Here is a 24,415-nt window from a genome sequence, read left to right on the forward strand (position 1 = left end):
TTATTCATCCTCTCCTCACTTCCTGGTCCGGTCGGCGATTACGTCATTCGGCGATTCGCAGGCTGTGCTGGGATGTATCTCCGGGCATGAAATCTCGCATTATTACACAGGAGATGAGCTGTACTGCGTGCTCTGCCCCGCATCCGCCCCGCCTCCTCTCAGTGAGCTGTACTGTATGTATTGTATTGAGGCCGTGCTCCGCCCCGCCTCCTCTCAGTGAGCTCAGTGAGGATATAATGCTTTCAGTCCTCGCTCACTGAGAGGAGGCGGGGCGGAGCACGGCGAACAGCAGTGACAAAGATGTCACTGTTGTTCCCCCATAGACTGGGGACACCCTAAGACGGGAGGTGTGCTACAGGCTGGATCACCTGGTGAAATTGAAGAGGAAAAAACACTAATGAGGCCACCACAACTAAGGACTGCTAAACTGCATCAAAAATAAATTGTTGGGTTTAATACCACTTTAAACTTCACGCTGAATTGCATTGATGTCAATAGGGAGCGTATCAGCAAAAGACATTGGATATTGGGTTTTGGGGAACCTTTTCCAATGTAAAATAATGAAGACAAAAAAAGAAGCTTACAGTTGCAGGAGGGACCATGTGAGAACAAAATGGAAAATACACGAGATCTTTTAATAATAGTTTTGGAAGATGCCTTAAAGCGGTATTTGGTGTTACAGAAAAGCATGGTTTTCAGGGATAGACTCAGTGACATTATACTTTGGCAGCACATATCTGGCTGTGGAGTTGTAGGGGGTCAGCCCCTTGAATGACTAAACTCCATTACACCGTACTTGTATTGAGAAATTCCCACAGACTGTCATGCATCTTTCAGCCCCAAGATGTCACTGTTGTTGTTTTTTAAGGGAAGGGATATTTCTGGAAAGGAGGAGGGAGCAGGAAGTTCCTGGGTCAGTGTGGTGTTCGTCTCTCTATGGCTGTGCTGAGCTGAGGAAAGGTACTGCATGCTGTGGCCTTGAGAGGGCATATAGACTGTATAATCCAGGGACAGAGCAACAGGATCTTCCTAGAGGAGACAGAGCTGAACTGTGGTACTACGGACTGCAGCTGAGAACCAGAGAAAGAGAGGAGAGAACATCCCAGAGCACCTCAAGCAAGTTACAGAGCAAGGGGCCAGACTGCAGTGACCTCCACGTGACAGAACAAGATAAACAACCTGCAAAGAAACCCAGACCAGTGCATAAGAGACTGCAGCTACAGACAGCAAGGGACAGATCCAGAGACCTGACTGCATCCACCATCACAGAGATAAAGCACCTGTACCTACAGAACTGTGAGTGTGCACCGGTGCTAACCTGTGGCAGGGCATAGAGCAGGTTTCTGTAGACAGAGCGTTGCAGCAACGTGTCCCGGCTAGCGGGAATCAGATAGGATCATATAGCAGAGTAGCCTGTATTTCTGTGTGTGCGTTGGCGGGAGCGCCATTTTAAGTATCACGTTGCAGTTAACTTTGCTGTAAACCTATCTGTAATCTGTTATTACTGTTAACATCATTCTCCGGCCATTATACTCTGTTGGTTAATAAAGCCGGTATCTGCTTCAGCCTCTCTGTCTGCTGTACCGTACTTGAATTCTGCATTGCGGTCCCCTACTCCTCTGACCGCTACAGAGTCATTTACTTTTGTATTTATTTTTTTACAATTAGCTTTGCTTTAAAAAAAAGAGCTAAAACCCTGAAGGAGGGGTGGGTAGAACTAGCTACTGACATTATAGTTTGAGTGTACACATTGTGGGCTCTCTGTTTTGCAGCACCACACTGCATCATTTTTTAACCTCTTTACGAACCGCCGGTTGTCACAAACAGGAGGCTAGGGGCGAGCGCGCGCCGGCTGCGCCGCACTCCCACCCCCGCTTATCAGCAGGAAGCCGATGCAGCGGACAGGCGGCACTGATTTCCACCTGACACCCTGATCGTTCCCTGCTGAGAGAGAAGAACGGTCAGCTGTTGTAAACAGAGCTGACCGTTCTTCTCACTGGAATGATCATAGAGCCCCTGTGATCCTTCTATATAGGATCACAGGTCTCTATGGTCATTTCACAAGCCACGTCCCCCCCAGGATAGAATCACTCCCCATGGCTTACATTTAACCCCTTGATCACCCACAATGTTAACCCCTTCCCTGCCAGTGTCATTATTACAGTAACAGTGCATATTTTTAGCACCCAAAGTGTCAAAAATGTCAGTCAGGGGTCCGATCTGTCTGCCGCAATATCGTAGTCCCGCAAAAAAATCGCAGATCGCCGCCATTACTAGTAAAAAAAAAAAAAAAACAATAAAAATGACATAAATCTTTCCCGTAGATAGTAGACGCAATGACTTTTGCGCAAACCAATCAAAATACGCTTATTGCAATTTTTTTTACCAAAACTATGTAGCAGAAAACAAATTGGCCTAAAATGTTAAATTTTGATTTTTTAATTTTTTTTGGAGGAATGTTATATAGAAGAATGTGAAAAATATAGATTTTTTTCAGAATTGTCGCTCTTTTTTTGTGTATAGCGCAAAAAATAAAAATTGTACAAGTGATCAAATACCACCAAAGGAAAGCTCCATTCATGGGGAAAAAATGAATGTAAATGTTGTTTGGGTACAGCGTCGTATGGCCGTGCAATTGCCAGTTAAATTCATGCAGTGCCAAGTTGAAAAAAGTGGCCTGGTCATTAAGGGGGCAAATCCTTGCGGTCTTAAAGTGGTTAAGGTTAAAAAAAATTCCAAAAACATTTCCACCATCCTACATTCTCTGCAACCTCCGGTTCCTCAAAAAGACGATGGTTCAAATATGATAAGGTAAGAATTGGCCAGTGGCACCACAGTTTGATGGCAGTGAAAAACAGGCTTAGTGCAGGGACACAAGGTGTACCTTTTTTCCATAAAAAAAAAAAATAATAGAGCGACAACACTCAGGTATGGGTAATATTGGCATGAGCACCTTAGTTGATTATTATGCATATCAACTTAAAAGGTAAGACAAAGGGCACAGGCAGAAGCTTAGCGTAAAAAAGCTAAATCCCCCTGGTTTAGGATGAGCAAAAATTGCACTGTGGCACCACAATTTAATGCAGCATAATCACGCCTAAATACAAAAACAGAGAGCAGGCAGAAGCTGATTTTCTATAAAAATTAGAGCTACAACCCTTAGGTTTAAATTCAAAATTATGTTTGTAATAGATCAGTAGAAAAATGGTACCACATCCCTAAATTGTATACTGTAGATAATGGGGAATATTCCCAAAGAGTCTCCAAGGCACAAGCCCAAGGTGTGGGGGCATGGGTCTGGATAGGAAGAATGGAAAGAAAGAAAAAATAAAGAAAGGAAGGGGAAGGAATGGGAAAGAAAGAAGAAGGAATGGGGGAAGGGAGAAAAAAGGAGAGGGAAAGGTCAGGAAAGAGGGAAGAGAAGGGGAGGGAAGGGGAAGGCAAGGGGAGAGGGGAGAGAAGACGGGGGAAGAGAGGAAGAAAAGGCAAAGGGGAAAAGTGGGAAAGGAGGGCCGACAGAAGGTAGGAAAGAAAAAATAGGAATGGAAAAACAGAGACAGTAAGAAAAAATGTTGAGGGCTGGTGGGACTTTAAAGGTACCAGGTAGAGCAATAAAGGGGAAAAATGTGTTATAAAAACTAAAAAAGTGTATTGGTACATATTAAAAACAGGGTATATCAAGCAAAATCATAATTTACATAAACATAAACATACATAAACATATATGAGATAAAGTATGAGCTAAGGCATATAGGCGTAAGGCAGCAATTTGTTGTAAATTGGGTCCGATGAGGAGCATCAGACCATTCCCGACATGTTTCGCGGGCACAAGAGGTCCGCTTCTTCAGGGGTGTAAGTCACATAGAATATAATGTGCCTTGTATAGCCTGTATGGTATAACAACATCGACAGTTATTAGTGTATACATATATATCTGTAGTTATTCGTACATGCGAGTGTAAACCACCAGGTGCATCCAAAGCCTCCACCGTGCAAGTGACAGACTAAGTCAGGAAAAGGGAAGGTGCCATCCAAGAAAAGAGTCTCCCCAGCGGATGTGGAGGGGTGATCAGGACAATGAGCTATCCCACATAGAGGTTATAAGATAAAATGAGAAGGTTGTATGTATAGGTCTGCAGTAAATAAAGAAAATGAATATATTCACCGTCACCATAAAGGATATAAATTTGTATATAAATGCTTAGTACCTATTCGTGTTTCCAAAAGAGGACACACATATCTCATATAGTGGGGAGATCAGCCAAGATAAAAATGCAGCTGGAACTTGGATCCTAAGATCATTGTTAGTCCTAAATGGGCAGTAAAAAGCATATCAGCACCCTAAGAATATGCATACAGTAAGAGTATAGCCTATATTCAGGAGGGTAGACCTGAGAGAGAAAGAGATTACCTTATACGAATCTGCCCAATGGATAAAACCAAATGGTGTAGGGATGGTAGAGCAGATAAGGCAATAGACTGGCTGTAACATTGAAAAGATTTCATGGGTCCAATGCTAGGCCCAGACAATAGATAATCTAAAGAGGCAGAAACAAAGGTGGCAAATCTTAGAGGGGTACGTCAGTAAAGGAAAATGATCCGTAGAAAAAAAGGCCTTCCTGGAGCTTACCTGTACCATGCTGCAATGGCGCTGAACGCCGTCTCCTGAGAGACAGTGTAGTGAAGCTCCGCCTGATATGGCCCTCAACCCGACGCCACATGCGCATGACATCACGCACAATGTGGGCGGGTCAGGTCCTCAACGGCGCGCGCACCGTAAGGTGCGCGCGCAGTGCCGCTCTTGTGTGGGCCACAAACGGCAGCCCAGAGTGGCCGCAGCGAAGACAGAGCGGAAACAATGTCCGGTCATCTACGAGCCCGAGGACCACACATCCGCTGGAGAGTCTATGGAGGCACGCCCCCGTCCGGACAGAAAGCATACTGCAACCGAGGACATGAATAGGATGCGCAGATGGGGAGTGTACACTCGCATGTCACAATGTAATAGGAATACAGAAAAAATCAGAAATGCATATATACACATATATAAACATTGTACATTGGTAGAACACCTTTTAATACATCAAAATCCATGGATAAAATAGAAATAAAGCAATGGAGGAAGAAGAACAGGGGGGAAAGTAAGAGTCGATCCCACTTGTTCTAATAGAGTAAAATCCGGTGGGCTACATGGGAGAGCCAAGTAATGGATATATCCCGGGAGCCGACCGGATTTGGAGAAAGAATTTATAAATCTTTTATGGACACTGCTGCTATTTAGGAGGATGGATATAGAGTCCAGGAGAGTTATTAATCAGAAAAATAAATAAAGAAATATAACAGAGAATAAAGATAAATGTCACGTGATTGGATGTGACAAAAGACCTGTTCAGAATACATGAAGGTCTTTAACTTACCCAGCCAGGGATCAGGGTGTAAGACGCCGCTAGCACGGACGGGACAAGAATGGACGCAGTCGACCGAGGGCCGGATGTGCTAGGCAAGGAATAAAATAATGAATAGAAGATAAATGGGAGCTTAGCCCAAAAAAGGCTTATATGTCAAGACCTCGTTGATTCCTGGAGGTGTCGTGGCCTCCAGTGATTCAATCCAATAGGACTCCTTTTGTAATATACGTTTGTCCCAATTGCCCCCTCGAGGGTCCTGGGGGATGACCTCCAACACAAAGAAAGTAACCGCAGAATTGTCATATTTATGCCGAAAGGCAATATGACGTGTGACACTAGTCTGCATGGTACCCCCCTCGGAGTGGTAAATATGATCTCCTATCCGTTTGCTGAGCTTTCTAATCGTTTTGCCGACATAAAAAGCTCCGCAACAACAAGTCATGAGATAAATCAGTCCCTGTGTGTTGCAGTCAGCATGGTGTTTGGAATGGAACCATTTTCCATTAGGAAGGCGTATTCCTGTACCAGTCTTTACCCAAGGACATTTGTCGCACGAGCCGCATTGGTAAGTCCCATGTTTTAGATTATGTGTGGGAATAGAATTGGTATAATGACTGCGAGTCAAACAATCCCGAAGGGAAGTGGCTCGTCTGAATACCAAGCTGGGTTTGGCTTTAAGATACTTATTTAAAGTGTGATCTTGGGTGAGTATGGGCCAATGGCGGCTCAAGGTTTTGCGAAGAATGTCCTCGTGTGCGGAATAGGTGGTAATGAATCTGACATTGGTGTCATTTTTCTTGGTGGTGGTTTTATACAACAGATTGGCTCGAGAATGAGCTCTAGCTCTGTTGTATGATTTCCTCAACAACGTTTTGGAGTATCCTCTGGCAAGGAGTCGCTCACGCAGCTGATCCGCTTGGTTTTTGAAATCAGAATCCGCAGAACAATTCCTGCGGAGCCTGAGATACTGAGCATAGGGGATACTTGCGACCAGGGGGGTGGGATGGGCACTTGCTGCGCTCAAAATGGTGTTACCGGCACTGGGTTTACGATATAAATCAGTATTGATTCGTCCATCCGGGGAGAGGCTGATGTCTAGGTCGAGAAAGGAAACATGATGTCTATCAATGGTGTAGGTAAATTTTAGGTTCAAATTATTGATGTTAAGAGCTGTAAGAAATGAAAGAAGTTCGTCATGTGTACCTGTCCATATGACAAACAAGTCGTCAATGAACCTGTACCATATTAGAACCTGATTCATCCAACGTTCCATTTCATCGTCCGAGAACACCAGTCTCTCCCAAGCACCTAAATATAGGTTGGCATATGAGGGTGCGCAGCAAGTGCCCATCGCAACCCCCTGGATCTGCAAGTATGTTTGTTCCATAAAGGTGAAATAATTCCTATTTAGGATAAACCTGAGAAGCTTGAGGACAAAGTCCATCAGTGGCCAAGTCTTACGGTCTTGTTCCCTGAGGAATGATTCAGTCATCCGGATGCCCTGGTCGTGCGGGATACTTGAGTACAAAGCCTCAATATCAATTGCTACGAGCAGGGCATCCGGAGGAATCTGAACCTCCTCAAGGTGTTTTAGGAGATCAGTGGTGTCCTTTATATAGGAGGGAAGTGCCAAGACATGGGGCAACAAAAAAGAGTCAACAAATTTGCTAGCGTGTTCCGTGAGCGACTCGTTGCCGGAGACGATAGGTCTGCCAGGGGGGTGTTCAAGGTTTTTGTGTACCTTGGGTAAGGTATAGAAGGTCGGGGTTTTGGGAAATTTGATGTTAAGGAAGTTATACGTGTCTCTGTCTATGAGGCCCTGACTAAAGGCCTCCCCACATAGAGACTTGTATTCCATTATGAAGTCAGCTATGCAATCGGGAGTGATAGGAAGATACCACTCCCGGTTACAAAGGACCTCTAAGCACATGGTTTCATATTGAGGGGGGGACATAACTACAATATTGCCCCCCTTGTCTGAAGGTTTTATCAAGATGTTTTCGTTGTTTTTGAGGGACGTTAAAGCTGCGGTTTGTTCCTGTGTTAGGTTGTTAGATATGGAAGGCCAAGATTTGGTTTTAAGTTCTCTGGATACCCTTTGAACAAAGGTCCAGATATTGGGGTTTGTTGATAGATCCGGAAATTTTTCAGATTTAGGTTTAAAGTTCTTTCTTGGGGCAACTACAGAAATAGGAGGAACATCTCCTTGTGACGAATCCGTAGAGTCGATGACTGCAACGACGTCAGTATTGCCCTCCTCGTATAGGAGGACTAGGTCCTTGAGGGCACGACTTTCTGCCATGGTGAAGTGCTTGGTTTGTTCGGCTATTTGTTTTTCTAAATTTTTTTGTTTTCTCTCATCATCAAACATAAACTTAAAGGTGAGATTTCTCGCGAATAAATGTAAATCTTTTATGGTTTCTGATATATCAAGAGCCCTTGATGGGCAAAAGCCCAAACCTAAACCAAGCACTTCTGCCTGGGCCTGAGTTAAGTCGACAGTAGTCAAATTAATGATATTTAACTTGTTTGAAGAGTTTGGTGTGGTTAATTGGTTTTGGGTTTTATGTATATGTTCAGGTTGCCCTGTTTGGTATTCCTGGGTGTTTGTGAGGTTGGTAGTTCTAAAAAACCGTCGTCTGAAGTGGCAGATGTAGAATCACTTGTATTCAAAGAAGGTGTAGTGTTTTTGGCCAGAACTTTTTGTAGTGTGGGTGCTATATTCGCCAAATGTGTGGAAGTGTTCATGTGAGCTTGTGTATCAGGTTTTTTCTTATTGTGACTGTGAGGTTGGGTGGGTGAGGGACCGGCACTGCCTCGTCCACGTTTTTGTGCTTTTGTTCGTTTGTTAGGAATAGGTGGTCCTTGTCTAGATGACCGTGATTGCTGTGAGAGAGAACTAGCAGTGCTGGAATCTGATTCCATGTGGTCATACGTGATATCGGCAGGATCACCTGTGCGTGATCTAAATGTGCGTGAGGTGTGGGGTTTGGAATTCCATCTGTAGGCATAGCCTTCATTGAAGGCCTGTCTATCTTTCAAGAATTTACATTGTTTTTTATGAACAATTTCCTTATTCATGATTTCTAATTTCGCTTTGGCCTCCGTCCATGCAGGAGCGAAGGTCGGTGCCTCAAAGACATGTTTAAACTTGGTGTTAACTTGATCTATTTCAGTATCTAGAGATGTCATATCCCTCTTGTATTGGGTCACCAGAGATTTCATGAGATCGCGGCTACAATTATTAAGGATATCCTCCCAAACCTTTTTAAAGGTATCTGAGGGGTCCCTCAGGGTAGGGAGGGTGTGTATTCTCAGGCCTTGAGGGCTGATGTTCTCATCGATGTACTTCTGGAAATACTCTATGTGCCAATACAAGTGGGATTTACGTTTCAAAAGATTCTGCATTTTGCTGAGATAGGCTCTAAGGTCCTCTTCGACTTTGGTTTGGGACCCACAAGCCAGCTGTATACCTGACATGAAACCAGTCCATGCTGTACCCTGGAGATCCATGACTCAGCCCTGCGTCCAATTCCGTCCGTGCCAACGAAGTCCACAGACCTGAAACCGAAGGAAGGGAAAACAAAAAACACACACTCCTGTTGGGGAGTGTGTATTATTAAAAAATATAATGATAATCGTCTCTCCAAAACAAAAAGAAGAACCTAAGCAGTCAGTATATCTTAGAAGAATAATATATTGGGTTAAGTAATAGATATACAAACATATGGCTAAAAGCCAAAGCGAAGAGAAGCCCTCAGGTGTGTTATCCACCCAAAATTTCAAATTCAAAATTATGTTTGTAATAGATCAGTAGAAAAATGGTACCACATCCCTAAATTGTATACTGTAGATAATGGGGAATATTCCCAAAGAGTCTCCAAGGCACAAGCCCAAGGTGTGGGGGCATGGGTCTGGATAGGAAGAATGGAAAGAAAGAAAAAATAAAGAAAGGAAGGGGAAGGAATGGGAAAGAAAGAAGAAGGAATGGGGGAAGGGAGAAAAAAGGAGAGGGAAAGGTCAGGAAAGAGGGAAGAGAAGGGGAGGGAAGGGGAAGGCAAGGGGAGAGGAGAGAGAAGACGGGGGAAGAGAGGAAGAAAAGGCAAAGGGGAAAAGTGGGAAAGGAGGGCCGACAGAAGGTAGGAAAGAAAAAATAGGAATGGAAAAACAGAGACAGTAAGAAAAAATGTTGAGGGCTGGTGGGACTTTAAAGGTACCAGGTAGAGCAATAAAGGGGAAAAATGTGTTATAAAAACTAAAAAAGTTTATTGGTACATATTAAAAACAGGGTATATCAAGCAAAATCATAATTTACATAAACATAAACATACATAAACATATATGAGATAAAGTATGAGCTAAGGCATATAGGCGTAAGGCAGCAATTTGTTGTAAATTGGGTCCGATGAGGAGCATCAGACCATTCCCGACATGTTTCGCGGGCACAAGAGGTCCGCTTCTTCAGGGGTGTAAGTCACATAGAATATAATGTGCCTTGTATAGCCTGTATGGTATAACAACATCGACAGTTATTAGTGTATACATATATATCTGTAGTTATTCGTACATGCGAGTGTAAACCACCAGGTGCATCCAAAGCCTCCACCGTGCAAGTGACAGACTAAGTCAGGAAAAGGGAAGGTGCCATCCAAGAAAAGAGTCTCCCCAGCGGATGTGGAGGGGTGATCAGGACAATGAGCTATCCCACATAGAGGTTATAAGATAAAATGAGAAGGTTGTATGTATAGGTCTGCAGTAAATAAAGAAAATGAATATATTCACCGTCACCATAAAGGATATAAATTTGTATATAAATGCTTAGTACCTATTCGTGTTTCCAAAAGAGGACACACATATCTCATATAGTGGGGAGATCAGCCAAGATAAAAATGCAGCTGGAACTTGGATCCTAAGATCATGGTTAGTCCTAAATGGGCAGTAAAAAGCATATCAGCACCCTAAGAATATGCATACAGTAAGAGTATAGCCTATATTCAGGAGGGTAGACCTGAGAGAGAAAGAGATTACCTTATACGAATCTGCCCAATGGATAAAACCAAATGGTGTAGGGATGGTAGAGCAGATAAGGCAATAGACTGGCTGTATCATTGAAAAGATTTCATGGGTCCAATGCTAGGCCCAGACAATAGATAATCTAAAGAGGCAGAAACAAAGGTGGCAAATCTTAGAGGGGTACGTCAGTAAAGGAAAATGATCCGTAGAAAAAAAGGCCTTCCTGGAGCTTACCTGTACCATGCTGCAATGGCGCTGAACGCCGTCTCCTGAGAGACAGTGTAGTGAAGCTCCGCCTGATATGGCCCTCAACCCGACGCCACATGCGCATGACGTCACGCGCAATGTGGGCGGGTCAGGTCCTCAACGGCGCGCGCACCGTAAGGTGCGCGCGCAGTGCCGCTCTTGTGTGGGCCACAAACGGCAGCCCAGAGTGGCCGCAGCGAAGACAGAGCGGAAACAATGTCCGGTCATCTACGAGCCCGAGGACCACACATCCGCTGGAGAGTCTATGGAGGCACGCCCCCGTCCGGACAGAAAGCATACTGCAACCGAGGACATGAATAGGATGCGCAGATGGGGAGTGTACACTCGCATGTCACAATGTAATAGGAATACAGAAAAAATCAGAAATGCATATATACACATATATAAACATTGTACATTGGTAGAACACCTTTTAATACATCAAAATCCATGGATAAAATAGAAATAAAGCAATGGAGGAAGAAGAACAGGGGGGAAAGTAAGAGTCGATCCCACTTGTTCTAATAGAGTAAAATCCGGTGGGCTACATGGGAGAGCCAAGTAATGGATATATCCCGGGAGCCGACCGGATTTGGAGAAAGAATTTATAAATCTTTTATGGACACTGCTGCTATTTAGGAGGATGGATATAGAGTCCAGGAGAGTTATTAATCAGAAAAATAAATAAAGAAATATAACAGAGAATAAAGATAAATGTCACGTGATTGGATGTGACAAAAGACCTGTTCAGAATACATGAAGGTCTTTAACTTACCCAGCCAGGGATCAGGGTGTAAGACGCCGCTAGCACGGACGGGACAAGAATGGACGCAGTCGACCGAGGGCCGGATGTGCTAGGCAAGGAATGAAATAATGAATAGAAGATAAATGGGAGCTTAGCCCAAAAAAGGCTTATATGTCAAGACCTCGTTGATTCCTGGAGGTGTCGTGGCCTCCAGTGATTCAATCCAATAGGACTCCTTTTGTAATATACGTTTGTCCCAATTGCCCCCTCGAGGGTCCTGGGGGATGACCTCCAACACAAAGAAAGTAACCGCAGAATTGTCATATTTATGCCGAAAGGCAATATGACGTGTGACACTAGTCTGCATGGTACCCCCCTCGGAGTGGTAAAAATGATCTCCTATCCGTTTGCTGAGCTTTCTAATCGTTTTGCCGACATAAAAAGCTCCGCAACAACAAGTCATGAGATAAATCTTTAAATTTTAAACCTAAATCTGAAAAATTTCCGGATCTATCAACAAACCCCAATATCTGGACCTTTGTTCAAAGGGTATCCAGAGAACTTAAAACCAAATCTTGGCCTTCCATATCTAACAACCTAACACAGGAACAAACCGCAGCTTTAACGTCCCTCAAAAACAACGAAAACATCTTGATAAAACCTTCAGACAAGGGGGGCAATATTGTAGTTATGTCCCCCCCTCAATATGAAACCATGTGCTTAGAGGTCCTTTGTAACCGGGAGTGGTATCTTCCTATCACTCCCGATTGCATAGCTGACTTCATAATGGAATACAAGTCTCTATGTGGGGAGGCCTTTAGTCAGGGCCTCATAGACAGAGACACGTATAACTTCCTTAACATCAAATTTCCCAAAACCCCGACCTTCTATACCTTACCCAAGGTACACAAAAACCTTGAACACCCCCCTGGCAGACCTATCGTCTCCGGCAACGAGTCGCTCACGGAACACGCTAGCAAATTTGTTGACTCTTTTTTGTTGCCCCATGTCTTGGCACTTCCCTCCTATATAAAGGACACCACTGATCTCCTAAAACACCTTGAGGAGGTTCAGATTCCTCCGGATGCCCTGCTCGTAGCAATTGATATTGAGGCTTTGTACTCAAGTATCCCGCACGACCAGGGCATCCGGATGACTGAATCATTCCTCAGGGAACAAGACCGTAAGACTTGGCCACTGATGGACTTTGTCCTCAAGCTTCTCAGGTTTATCCTAAATAGGAATTATTTCACCTTTATGGAACAAACATACTTGCAGATCCAGGGGGTTGCGATGGGCACTTGCTGCGCACCCTCATATGCCAACCTATATTTAGGTGCTTGGGAGAGACTGGTGTTCTCGGACGATGAAATGGAACGTTGGATGAATCAGGTTCTAATATGGTACAGGTTCATTGACGACTTGTTTGTCATATGGACAGGTACACATGACGAACTTCTTTCATTTCTTACAGCTCTTAACATCAATAATTTGAACCTAAAATTTACCTACACCATTGATAGACATCATGTTTCCTTTCTCGACCTAGACATCAGCCTCTCCCCGGATGGACGAATCAATACTGATTTATATCGTAAACCCAGTGCCGGTAACACCATTTTGAGCGCAGCAAGTGCCCATCCCACCCCCCTGGTCGCAAGTATCCCCTATGCTCAGTATCTCAGGCTCCGCAGGAATTGTTCTGCGGATTCTGATTTCAAAAACCAAGCGGATCAGCTGCGTGAGCGACTCCTTGCCAGAGGATACTCCAAAACGTTGTTGAGGAAATCATACAACAGAGCTAGAGCTCATTCTCGAGCCAATCTGTTGTATAAAACCACCACCAAGAAAAATGACACCAATGTCAGATTCATTACCACCTATTCCGCACACGAGGACATTCTTCGCAAAACCTTGAGCCGCCATTGGCCCATACTCACCCAAGATCACACTTTAAATAAGTATCTTAAAGCCAAACCCAGCTTGGTATTCAGACGAGCCACTTCCCTTCGGGATTGTTTGACTCGCAGTCATTATACCAATTCTATTCCCACACATAATCTAAAACATGGGACTTACCAATGCGGCTCGTGCGACAAATGTCCTTGGGTAAAGACTGGTACAGGAATACGCCTTCCTAATGGAAAATGGTTCCATTCCAAACACCATGCTGACTGCAACACACAGGGACTGATTTATCTCATGACTTGTTGTTGCGGAGCTTTTTATGTCGGCAAAACGATTAGAAAGCTCAGCAAACGGATAGGAGATCATATTTACCACTCCGAGGGGGGTACCATGCAGACTAGTGTCACACGTCATATTGCCTTTCGGCATAAATATGACAATTCTGCGGTTACTTTCTTTGTGTTGGAGATCATCCCCCAGGACCCTCGAGGGGGCAATTGGGACAAACGTATATTACAAAAGGAGTCCTATTGGATTGAATCACTGGAGGCCACGACACCTCCAGGAATCAACGAGGTCTTGACATATAAGCCTTTTTTGGGTTAAGCTCCCATTTATCTTCTATTCATTATTTTATTCCTTGCCTAGCACATCCGGCCCTCGGTCGACTGCGTCCATTCTTGTCCCGTCCGTGCTAGCGGCGTCTTACACCCTGATCCCTGGCTGGGTAAGTTAAAGACCTTCATGTATTCTGAACAGGTCTTTTGTCACATCCAATCACGTGACATTTATCTTTATTCTCTGTTATATTTCTTTATTTATTTTTCTGATTAATAACTCTCCTGGACTCTATATCCATCCTCCTAAATAGCAGCAGTGTCCATAAAAGATTTATAAATTCTTTCTCCAAATCCGGTCGGCTCCCGGGATATATCCATTACTTGGCTCTCCCATGTAGCCCACCGGATTTTACTCTATTAGAACAAGTGGGATCGACTCTTACTTTCCCCCCTGTTCTTCTTCCTCCATTGCTTTATTTCTATTTTATCCATGGATTTTGATGTATTAAAAGGTGTTCTACCAATGTACAATGTTTATATATGTGTATATATGCATTTCTGATTTTTTCTGTATTCCTATTACATTGTGACATGCGAGTGTACACTCCCCATCTGCGCATCCTATTCATGTCCTCGGTTGCAGTATGCTTTCTGTCCGGACGGGGGCGTGCCTCCATAGACTCTCCAGCGGATGTGTGGTCCTCGGGCTCGTAGATGACCGGACATTGTTTCCGCTCTGTCTTCGCTGCGGCCACTCTGGGCTGCCGTTTGTGGCCCACACAAGAGCGGCACTGCGCGCGCACCTTACGGTGCGCGCGCCGTTGAGGACCTGACCCGCCCACATTGCGCGTGACGTCATGCGCATGTGGCGTCGGGTTGAGGGCCATATCAGGCGGAGCTTCACTACACTGTCTCTCAGGAGACGGCGTTCAGCGCCATTGCAGCATGGTACAGGTAAGCTCCAGGAAGGCCTTTTTTTCTACGGATCATTTTCCTTTACTGACGTACCCCTCTAAGATTTGCCACCTTTGTTTCTGCCTCTTTAGATTATCTATTGTCTGGGCCTAGCATTGGACCCATGAAATCTTTTCAATGATACAGCCAGTCTATTGCCTTATCTGCTCTACCATCCCTACACCATTTGGTTTTATCCATTGGGCAGATTCGTATAAGGTAATCTCTTTCTCTCTCAGGTCTACCCTCCTGAATATAGGCTATACTCTTACTGTATGCATATTCTTAGGGTGCTGATATGCTTTTTACTGCCCATTTAGGACTAACAATGATCTTAGGATCCAAGTTCCAGCTGCATTTTTATCTTGGCTGATCTCCCCACTATATGAGATATGTGTGTCCTCTTTTGGAAACACGAATAGGTACTAAGCATTTATATACAAATTTATATCCTTTATGGTGACGGTGAATATATTCATTTTCTTTATTTACTGCAGACCTATACATACAACCTTCTCATTTTATCTTATAACCTCTATGTGGGATAGCTCATTGTCCTGATCACCCCTCCACATCCGCTGGGGAGACTCTTTTCTTGGATGGCACCTTCCCTTTTCCTGACTTAGTCTGTCACTTGCACGGTGGAGGCTTTGGATGCACCTGGTGGTTTACACTCGCATGTACGAATAACTACAGATATATATGTATACACTAATAACTGTCGATGTTGTTATACCATACAGGCTATACAAGGCACATTATATTCTATGTGACTTACACCCCTGAAGAAGCGGACCTCTTGTGCCCGCGAAACATGTCGGGAATGGTCTGATGCTCCTCATCGGACCCAATTTACAACAAATTGCTGCCTTACGCCTATATGCCTTAGCTCATACTTTATCTCATATATGTTTATGTATGTTTATGTTTATGTAAATTATGATTTTGCTTGATATACCCTGTTTTTAATATGTACCAATAAACTTTTTTAGTTTTTATAACACATTTTTCCCCTTTATTGCTCTACCTGGTACCTTTAAAGTCCCACCAGCCCTCAACATTTTTTCTTACTGTCTCTGTTTTTCCATTCCTATTTTTTCTTTCCTACCTTCTGTCGGCCCTCCTTTCCCACTTTTCCCCTTTGCCTTTTCTTCCTCTCTTCCCCCGTCTTCTCTCTCCTCTCCCCTTGCCTTCCCCTTCCCTCCCCTTCTCTTCCCTCTTTCCTGACCTTTCCCTCTCCTTTTTTCTCCCTTCCCCCATTCCTTCTTCTTTCTTTCCCATTCCTTCCCCTTCCTTTCTTTATTTTTTCTTTCTTTCCATTCTTCCTATCCAGACCCATGCCCCCACACCTTGGGCTTGTGCCTTGGAGACTCTTTGGGAATATTCCCCATTATCTACAGTAACCCTTAGGTTTAGGAAAGAGAAAAAAATGGGCAGTAGCATCCCAGTTTCATGGCAAGGCAAAAAAAAGCCACAGGGAGATGACTTTCAAAAAATGTAGAGCTGCAGCCCCCATGTAAGATTGGTTATCACACTCAACACAAATGTATAATAAGTGAGATGCCATAGCAAAGGCACAACTTTCCACTACCCAGATAAGAAAGACAGTCTTGTATTCAAAGGGATGGAAAAGCAGGTGAGCTAATTAGTCCACACATTTAAGATTGCTACTGATTGATAATAGGTCTGCTGGTAGCTTGTGTGGCAACATATAGCTAGATGTTAGAGCCATGCAGTTGACACTGCATTGGCTCTAACATCTAGTTTAGTGGACAAATGCCCCCCCCCCCCAGAGGTTTGTGAAACTAATGGAATCAACAACCAAAGGTGACTGCTACTTATAGTATATTCTTGCCACCACTGCAGATGCTCATTTCCTCTCACCCGTTCTCTTGTATGTGGGTGTTGTGTTAGATTAGTATATCATGGCTTCTTTCTTTTTAAGCGACATCTGAAAGATCACAAACTGCTGCTTGCAATGTAACAGAAACCATGCAATAAACATGAACTAGCATATTTATTTCATATTTATAGCAATTTAAGTGCTGCAAATACATAGTCAGTGGAATTCATAAAGAGTGTCTACAACACTCTTTAGAGTTCTATTATGCCTTGACATGACTAATGGGTAAATTTATTTGGGGCAAGCACTGTGTACAGATGTGCACTGAGACTGGAGTGTCCATAGGGACATTCCATCCTCAGTGTAGCTGAGTTACCTCTTGTTGCTGTAGCTGTCACAGACAGGACAGTGGTCATAGGTGTGTGCAGCCTATTGCATTAGGGTGTGCACCCCAAAGCTCAAACACACACACTGCAGATCACTCACAATTTCCATTCAGAAAGGGAAGGGGCCAGTAAATTTCATATTTACCCACTCCTTCCCCATTTATCCTTAAACATACCCCAAGCAAAAGCCTGCAGGAGAGGAGGGAAGCCAGCAGCGCGGAGGGGGGAAGGGGGGGGCAGGGCAGTAGGGGGAATCTGTGCTGAACAGGGTGATTAGAGTGTGCCTGGGCATACCTGGCAAACCCTGTGCACATGACAGTAGCCAAAAAGTTTTGTAGGTGGGTGGGCAGCGCTTGATGGGAATTCAGACACTAGTACTAGGGATAGACCGATATGGTTTTTTTCCGGTCCAATACTGATATTTTGGTCACAGCGTATCGGTATCAGCCGATATTTTGTACATTTAAAGATTTGAAAAATAAAGACAATTTCTGACATAAATCTGATACTGAACATGTTAATTGTTGTTTAATGCTTAATAGCTGGCTTGCTGGCTCCCTACGGTGGGTGGGTGGCCGGCTGGCTGGAACCCTGAGGTGGGTGGCTGGCTGGCTGGCACCCTGTGGTGGGTGACTGGCTTGCTGGCACTCTGTGGTTGATGGCTGGCTGGCACTCTGTGGTGGATGACTGGCTGGCTGGCACCCTGTGGTGGATGGCTGGCTGGCTGGCACCCTGTGGTGGGCGGCTGGCTGGCACCCTGTGGTGGGTGGCTGGCTGGCACCCTGTGGTAGGTAGGTGGCTGACACAGGGGCTGTGGGTGGCTGGCTGGTACACGGCCTGTGGGCGGCTGGCTGGTACAGGGCCTGTGGTTTGATGGCTGGCTGGTATAGGGCCTGTGGGTGGGTGGCTGGCTCGCTGGTACAGTGCCAGTGGCTGGCTGGTACAGGGCCTGTGGATGTGGGTGGCTGGCTGGCACTGGGCTGCTGTGGGTGGGTGGATGGCTGTGATACACTCCCGCGAGACTAGTCCTGACGAGGCTGTCCAAGGCGAGGGATGTGGCCTAATATGTCGGCAATATCATCCAGTTCTGGGGCCGATACCGATATATCAGGGAAAGTGCATGTCGGCCCTCGATAATCGGTCTATCCCTAACTAGTACCCTATCAGGTCTATTCCTTTTGTGATTGGCATCAGGCAGTGGGCAGGTTCCATAGCAAATGGTTATAGAATGTACACAACGCCTACTCTCAATCACAAAGAAAGAGAGGACTTGATGAGGAACTAGCTTCCTCATAAGGCTCTGCCCACTGGTTGCTAGGGACTGGTCAGCTGTGAAGTCAACAGCATGCATGACAACCAGTGACAAATTGGGAGGGGACAGTATTCACTAACATGGCACTCTGCTACACAGTGTAAAGAGACAGACACTTTGCCAGTGTCTGTATGCCAAATTAGAGTCTGTCCTAATTACCTCTAGTTTAACTACAAACTGATGGTAATTCTTTTTGAATTTAGTGCAGCCATAGCAACGCTTTGTAAAAGAGGCAACTTGAAAGTTCCCAAAACCGGCAACAGGACTTTTTAAAGGGCCATAACACCAGAAACGTGTAATAACTGCTTTATTGATTTCTGCAGAGTGTATCTACATCTTGGTACATCTACATGTCTTCATAAACATGCATGGTATTTTTTGGCAGTAATAGCTGATTCAGCAACAGTGGTGAGTGGCATTGTGTCAGAAAAAAAAATATAGATGCCAAAGCACAACATTAAAATTAAAATGTAGAAAAAACAAAGATAAAGGCCTGGCAGCATGGTACAACTTCAAATAAAATCCACTGAATCTTTATTTCAATTCCATCAAGACAAACGGGCAAACCAATATGACTTGTTATGACTAAGGCCCAGCAAGGAGCTGAAACCTGTTAACATTGCTGGGTATTGCAAGGTTGACACGTTTCAGCTCCTTACTGGGCCTTAGTCATAACGAGTCATATTGGTTTTCCCCTTTGTCTTGATGGAATTGAAATAAAGATTCTATGGATTTTATTTGAATTTGTGCCCTACTGCCAGACCTTTATCTTTTTTTTCCACATAATTTTTTTAGTGTTGTGATTTGGCATCTAATGTTTTTTTTTTTTTTTTTTTTTTTTTACACAAAGCCACTCACCCCTGTTGCTGCATCAGTAAGGGGCTGAAATGCATCACTCTTGTGTGTTGGATTCTACCTTTGTCTTGATGGAATTGAAATAAATATTCTATGACTTTTATTTGAAGTTGTACCGTGCTGATGGACCTTTATCTTTTTTTCTATATTATCGGATGATATGTGTAGCCGTGGTCTTGGCACAGGTAACTCGCTGTATCCAACGATCGGTATTCACAACTCAGGTTGTAGCATTACATCTTTTCAATCTAAAATTACAATTATAAGCATGGGGCTTTTGCTTTGTATGGCCAAATTAAGCTGGAGGTATAATTTAGTAGTAGTTTAAGTATAAGTAGTATATTTATGCTTAAAGCGTAACTCCACTTTTGTTGAGAATAAAACATTCCCCTCTGGGGGATCTATGTACATAACATTGCAAACAATCTTTGCTGCAGATTCCTACCTTTTGTTATTCTGCAGAAATCCCACTGTGTTTCTTTGTGCCCATGTGGGAAAGTAAGTCTAATGGTATATTTTTTTTTTTTTGCTATTTTTTTCCCTAGGAAAGTGCAGTTACCCTTTAATAGCATATAGTAAGAAAACATTAAAACAAAAATCTAGTTTGTAGAAAAAGCAATAAATCCCAATTGTTTTTTTATGCTGTGACTATAGAATTGTATCAGCTGCTTTAGAGTGTTTCTTTCAATAAAGACTTTTTGCCAGTATTTCAATAAAATGTTGTTTTGTAAGGGAAGCCAACAGAAGCAGCACAATGGTATGAGAACTGTAAAACTGTGCATTATGAAGATCTCTCAGACAGGCAGCAAGCTAACATAAAAATATTATTCTGAAATTTGATTATATGTAATGGATTGCACAGACTAAAAGTAGAATGGATAGGTGAGTATAAACACACTTCTTTTGTTTTCCTTTGTTTAACTTCTTTTAAATCTTTTTTAATACCTGATTCAGATTTAAGCTTACAAAATTGCAGCAATGACATATCCAGATTGCATTGCTTAAAAAAAAAAAAAAAAAAATACATATAAGGAACCTGCTACTACCAAGCAAACATTGCTAAAAGACAAGAAATTGCCAAAATACTTTGAGAAAATAAAACAAAAAAAAAAAATAGAATAATGTAACATTTAAAACGACATGAATAAGGACTTAAAGTGATTGTAAACGATCACCTTGTAAAACAACCCATTCGGTTTAAAATAGAAATGAAAGGCAAAACATTTTAGTATACAGTAGATATAAAAAAAGGGAAAAAAAGGTATTTATAATGTTTTTTTTTAATAAGTGATCACATTCCCTCTGTTCTCAGCTGCATAAGAGCTGGGGGGGAGGAGAAGCAGCAGAACACTGAGCTTTCAATAGCAAGAAGCAATACAAAGAGAACAGGATACTTTCTCATACAAGTACATGGTACAGCAGGAATAAATCAGGAATATGACGTTTTGGGGTAACAAACGCTCTAAAGTTAAACAAGAACTGCAGTCTGCTCACATAATTTGTAATAAAAACATATTTGCCATTCTGCAGCTTCCCTCCAACCACTTTGCATATTATTTTAAATATACCGGGATTCTGTACTTGCCAAATATGCAGCCAAAATCTCCCTCCACTAAGTCTGATTGCAGCCATTTTAACTGTGGGCAGCTGAAGCTGCTGTCTTTTCATATCCCAGATTCACACAGGCACACACACACACACACACACACACACACAACGAATTGCCTGCACATTTCTCCTCTCTTGATGAATACTCATGGATCTCTATAATCTCCTGTTATCTCTGCCCTCGTCCAGCCCCCTCCAGCTCTGCAGCTCTCCTTGCCTCTCCTATGACTCATCCCTCCTCCCTTGCCAGAAGACTCACGAGAGTGAGAGAGAGAGCTGTGCATGATGTCATTAGCCTAGGCTGATTACCAGACAAGAAAAAGGAAGTGGGCTGTAAAAGATATTTATTGGCAGAAAAAGAATGTTTTACTATCCAAAGGTAAAACAACATAGGCGGAAGATTTAATAGATGGAAAGGTAGGAAAATGACTAAAGGTCTGCTTTAACCCTTGTAAATATGTACAGTATACAGTTGTAGTAAGTCAGGATGGCATAGGAGCGGGTAGGCTGGTTCTAAACAGGAGCTTTCAGTTTTTGGAATGGGTATATGGAATGAGATGTTTCGGATAAGGTGCTGCAATTAGATTATAATCTTTCCTGCCAAGCAAAGGCATGTAACAGTTATCAAAGGTAGCAGTTTGATATTGTTACTTGTCTCAAAGAAGTATTAGAATGTCATCTTCTCTGCCAAGCAAGATCATTTTGAGAAAGTAGTTTTAAAAACAACATTTACATAGAAGACAACAGAACAGGCATGGGCATATGTGCAGAAGAGTCTGCGTTGCATTGGTGGGTGGGGCATGTGCAGGGAGGCCTTGTGGCTGAGGTACCCAAACTGGGAGAGATTACACACACAGTCCAGAAAAAAATATAGTTACTTGTATATCATACAGTAATATTATTAACAGAAGTAAATGCAATTAGTTGTATCAGGCACTAGTATCCAAATTAGGGATTGACCAATTATCGATAAAGCTGATTATTGGAGGGCCGATATTCACTTTTCCCAATATATCGGTATCGGCCCCGGAACTTGCCAATATTACCGATATTGTCGTGACGTCATTGCGTATGTTGCACCACTCACCTCCGTGCACTGGACCTGACCTTCTGCCTTCTTAGTCTGCCTCCCTCACCTTGGACAGCCTCATCTGGAGTCGAGAGTCTCTCGGGAGTGTATACCACATCAACCGGGTGCCAGCCAGCCACCCACAGGCACTGTGCCAGCCAGCTACCCACAGGCCCTGTACCAGCCAGCCAACCACAGCCCCTGTGCCAGCCACCACCACAGGGTGTCAGCCAGCCAGCCACCCCACCGCAGGGTGTCAGCCAGCCAGCCACCCACCACAGGGTGCCACCCAGCAACCCACCACAGGGTGCCAACCAGCCACCCACCACCACAGGGTGCCAGCAAGTCACCCACCACAGGGCGTCAGCCAGCCAGCCACCCCACCACAGGGTGTCAGCCAGCCAGCCACCCCACCACAGGGTGTCAGCCAGCCAGCCACCCCACCACAGGGTGTCAGCCAGCCAGCCACCCACCACAGGGTGCCAGCCAGCCAGCCACCCACCACCACAGGGTGCCAGCCAGCCACCGACCACAGGGTGCCAGACAGCGAGCCAGCCAGCCACCACCACAGGGTGCAAGCCAGCCACCCACAACAGGGTGCCAGCAAGCCAGCCACCCACCAAAGGGTACCAGACAGCCACCCACCACCACAGGGTGCCAGCCAGCCAGCCACACACCCACCACAGGGTGTCAGCCAGCCAGCCACCCACCACAGTGTGCCAGCAAGCCAGCCACCCATCACAGGGTGCCAGACAACCAGCCACCCACCACAGGGTGGCAGCCAGCCACCTGGAAGAGCAGGATACAGCACACGAGCCAGCGGCGGTACCGCGAGTAGGCCACAGGGTCCGTAGCGCGGCAATCTGGTCACCCAGAGACGAACTGTGGGTAGCCCACAATCAATGAATGCAGAAATCTCCTTGGCATCGGGCACGGCTACGCGGATGGCACTGGATTGAGTGGTAGATGCGGCGGAGCTCTGGGACTACACGTCCTGCATGGCTCTCGTGCCAGCCAGATGCACCCATCAAAAGAGCTACGTCTGGCTCACGAGCCATAGGTTCCCTACCACTGACATAGGTGATATATATTCCAGCCACATCCCTAGTAAGCTTAAAATAAATAAATTACATATAAAAATAAAAAAGTAAAAATATGCATAAGATATATTTTTACATGCTGCTGCCAAGCAATTTTTCAAAGCACCAAACTGCAGGGTTGTATTGGATAGAAGGTAAAATAGTCCCCCCTGGGCGATCTCATGGCATGTTTGTTACTCCAAAAAGTAAAGGGAGCCTGCTCTGCGCTAACTGATCAGGAGGTGTCATGTATATCCAGTCTGTTAGGATGCACACATTCTACAAGCTGCAGCTTAGTAGACAGGAGTAAATCAGATCTGATTTATTGGTGACATGCTATCCTCCTGCATCGATGTCTTGTCTTTGGTTTGCTGTAGAGCTCCTATTTAGGAAAGATTAATTTTGAATCTGTGTCACCCATGTGTCTCCACAGGTATAAGATCTGTCATCCAGGCTGTCACCAGTAACATAAAGGAATCCTGCTTGGGAGTGCAGGATGCCACAAAGAATCTACGGCAAGAAGAAGAGGGAGCGAGAGCGAGAGAGGGAGAACATGTGTTTTATTTTAAAGCCAAAGCACACTAACACAGACAATTGGTTTTGGCTTCCAACCTAGCTTATTTGGAGGTGGAAAAAAACGCTCACACCGCTTATAAATATTTGCTTCCTTCCACGCGATATGTAGAAGGAGTTAAATGAAGATTACTTGGCGCTGATACCGTGGGACCTGAGTGTTCAGTCTTAATCTTGGCAGCTCTTATCAGCTGAATGAGGAGATTTTTAACAACCAAACCATAAGCAAGATAAAGTGTCAACAGTTTCCAAGAAGGGCTTTTCAATGAGCCAAGATGACTTGTCTGTGCTGCAGGCATTAGGACAACATATGTCATTGCATTTGAGATTGAAGAGCAAAGAGAAGTGCCATGTTGTTATGATAATGGTGCCAGTATTTCTAACCATCTTAACTCTATCAGCACCCAAAGTGTGGACTGAATATTAGGGCTAGGGCTGGCCAAATGGCAAGGGTCATTGTTTCTGCCATATATCCTTGTATTGTATTTTAAGCATATTTCAACTCGAGAACAAAAAATATAATAATTAGAGCTTAGATACAGTATAAAATATAAAATGCAGCGCTTAGAATGATAAGTCCACGATGACAGTCTCTTATTCAAACTGAATATCTTCCACCTCTGTGTGTGAGGAACAGACCAACGACAGGTGATCCAAAAGAACTGCACTACCACCACATGACTCTTACCAGAGAAAATTGATCAATGTTCTCACAATGATCAAAAGCCAACTCACCAATGAAGGAAAAACTGTACGGCTTGAGATGTACTCGATTAACTCCACACAGCATGTAGACAAGATGGATCAGTATACCCAGCAGAGGAGAGAGATCCACAAGAAGGCAAAGAGAAAGATC

This window comes from Pelophylax lessonae (genome assembly GCF_965119305.1).
Source record: "Pelophylax lessonae genome assembly, chromosome: 7".
NCBI lineage: Eukaryota > Metazoa > Chordata > Amphibia > Anura > Ranidae > Pelophylax > Pelophylax lessonae.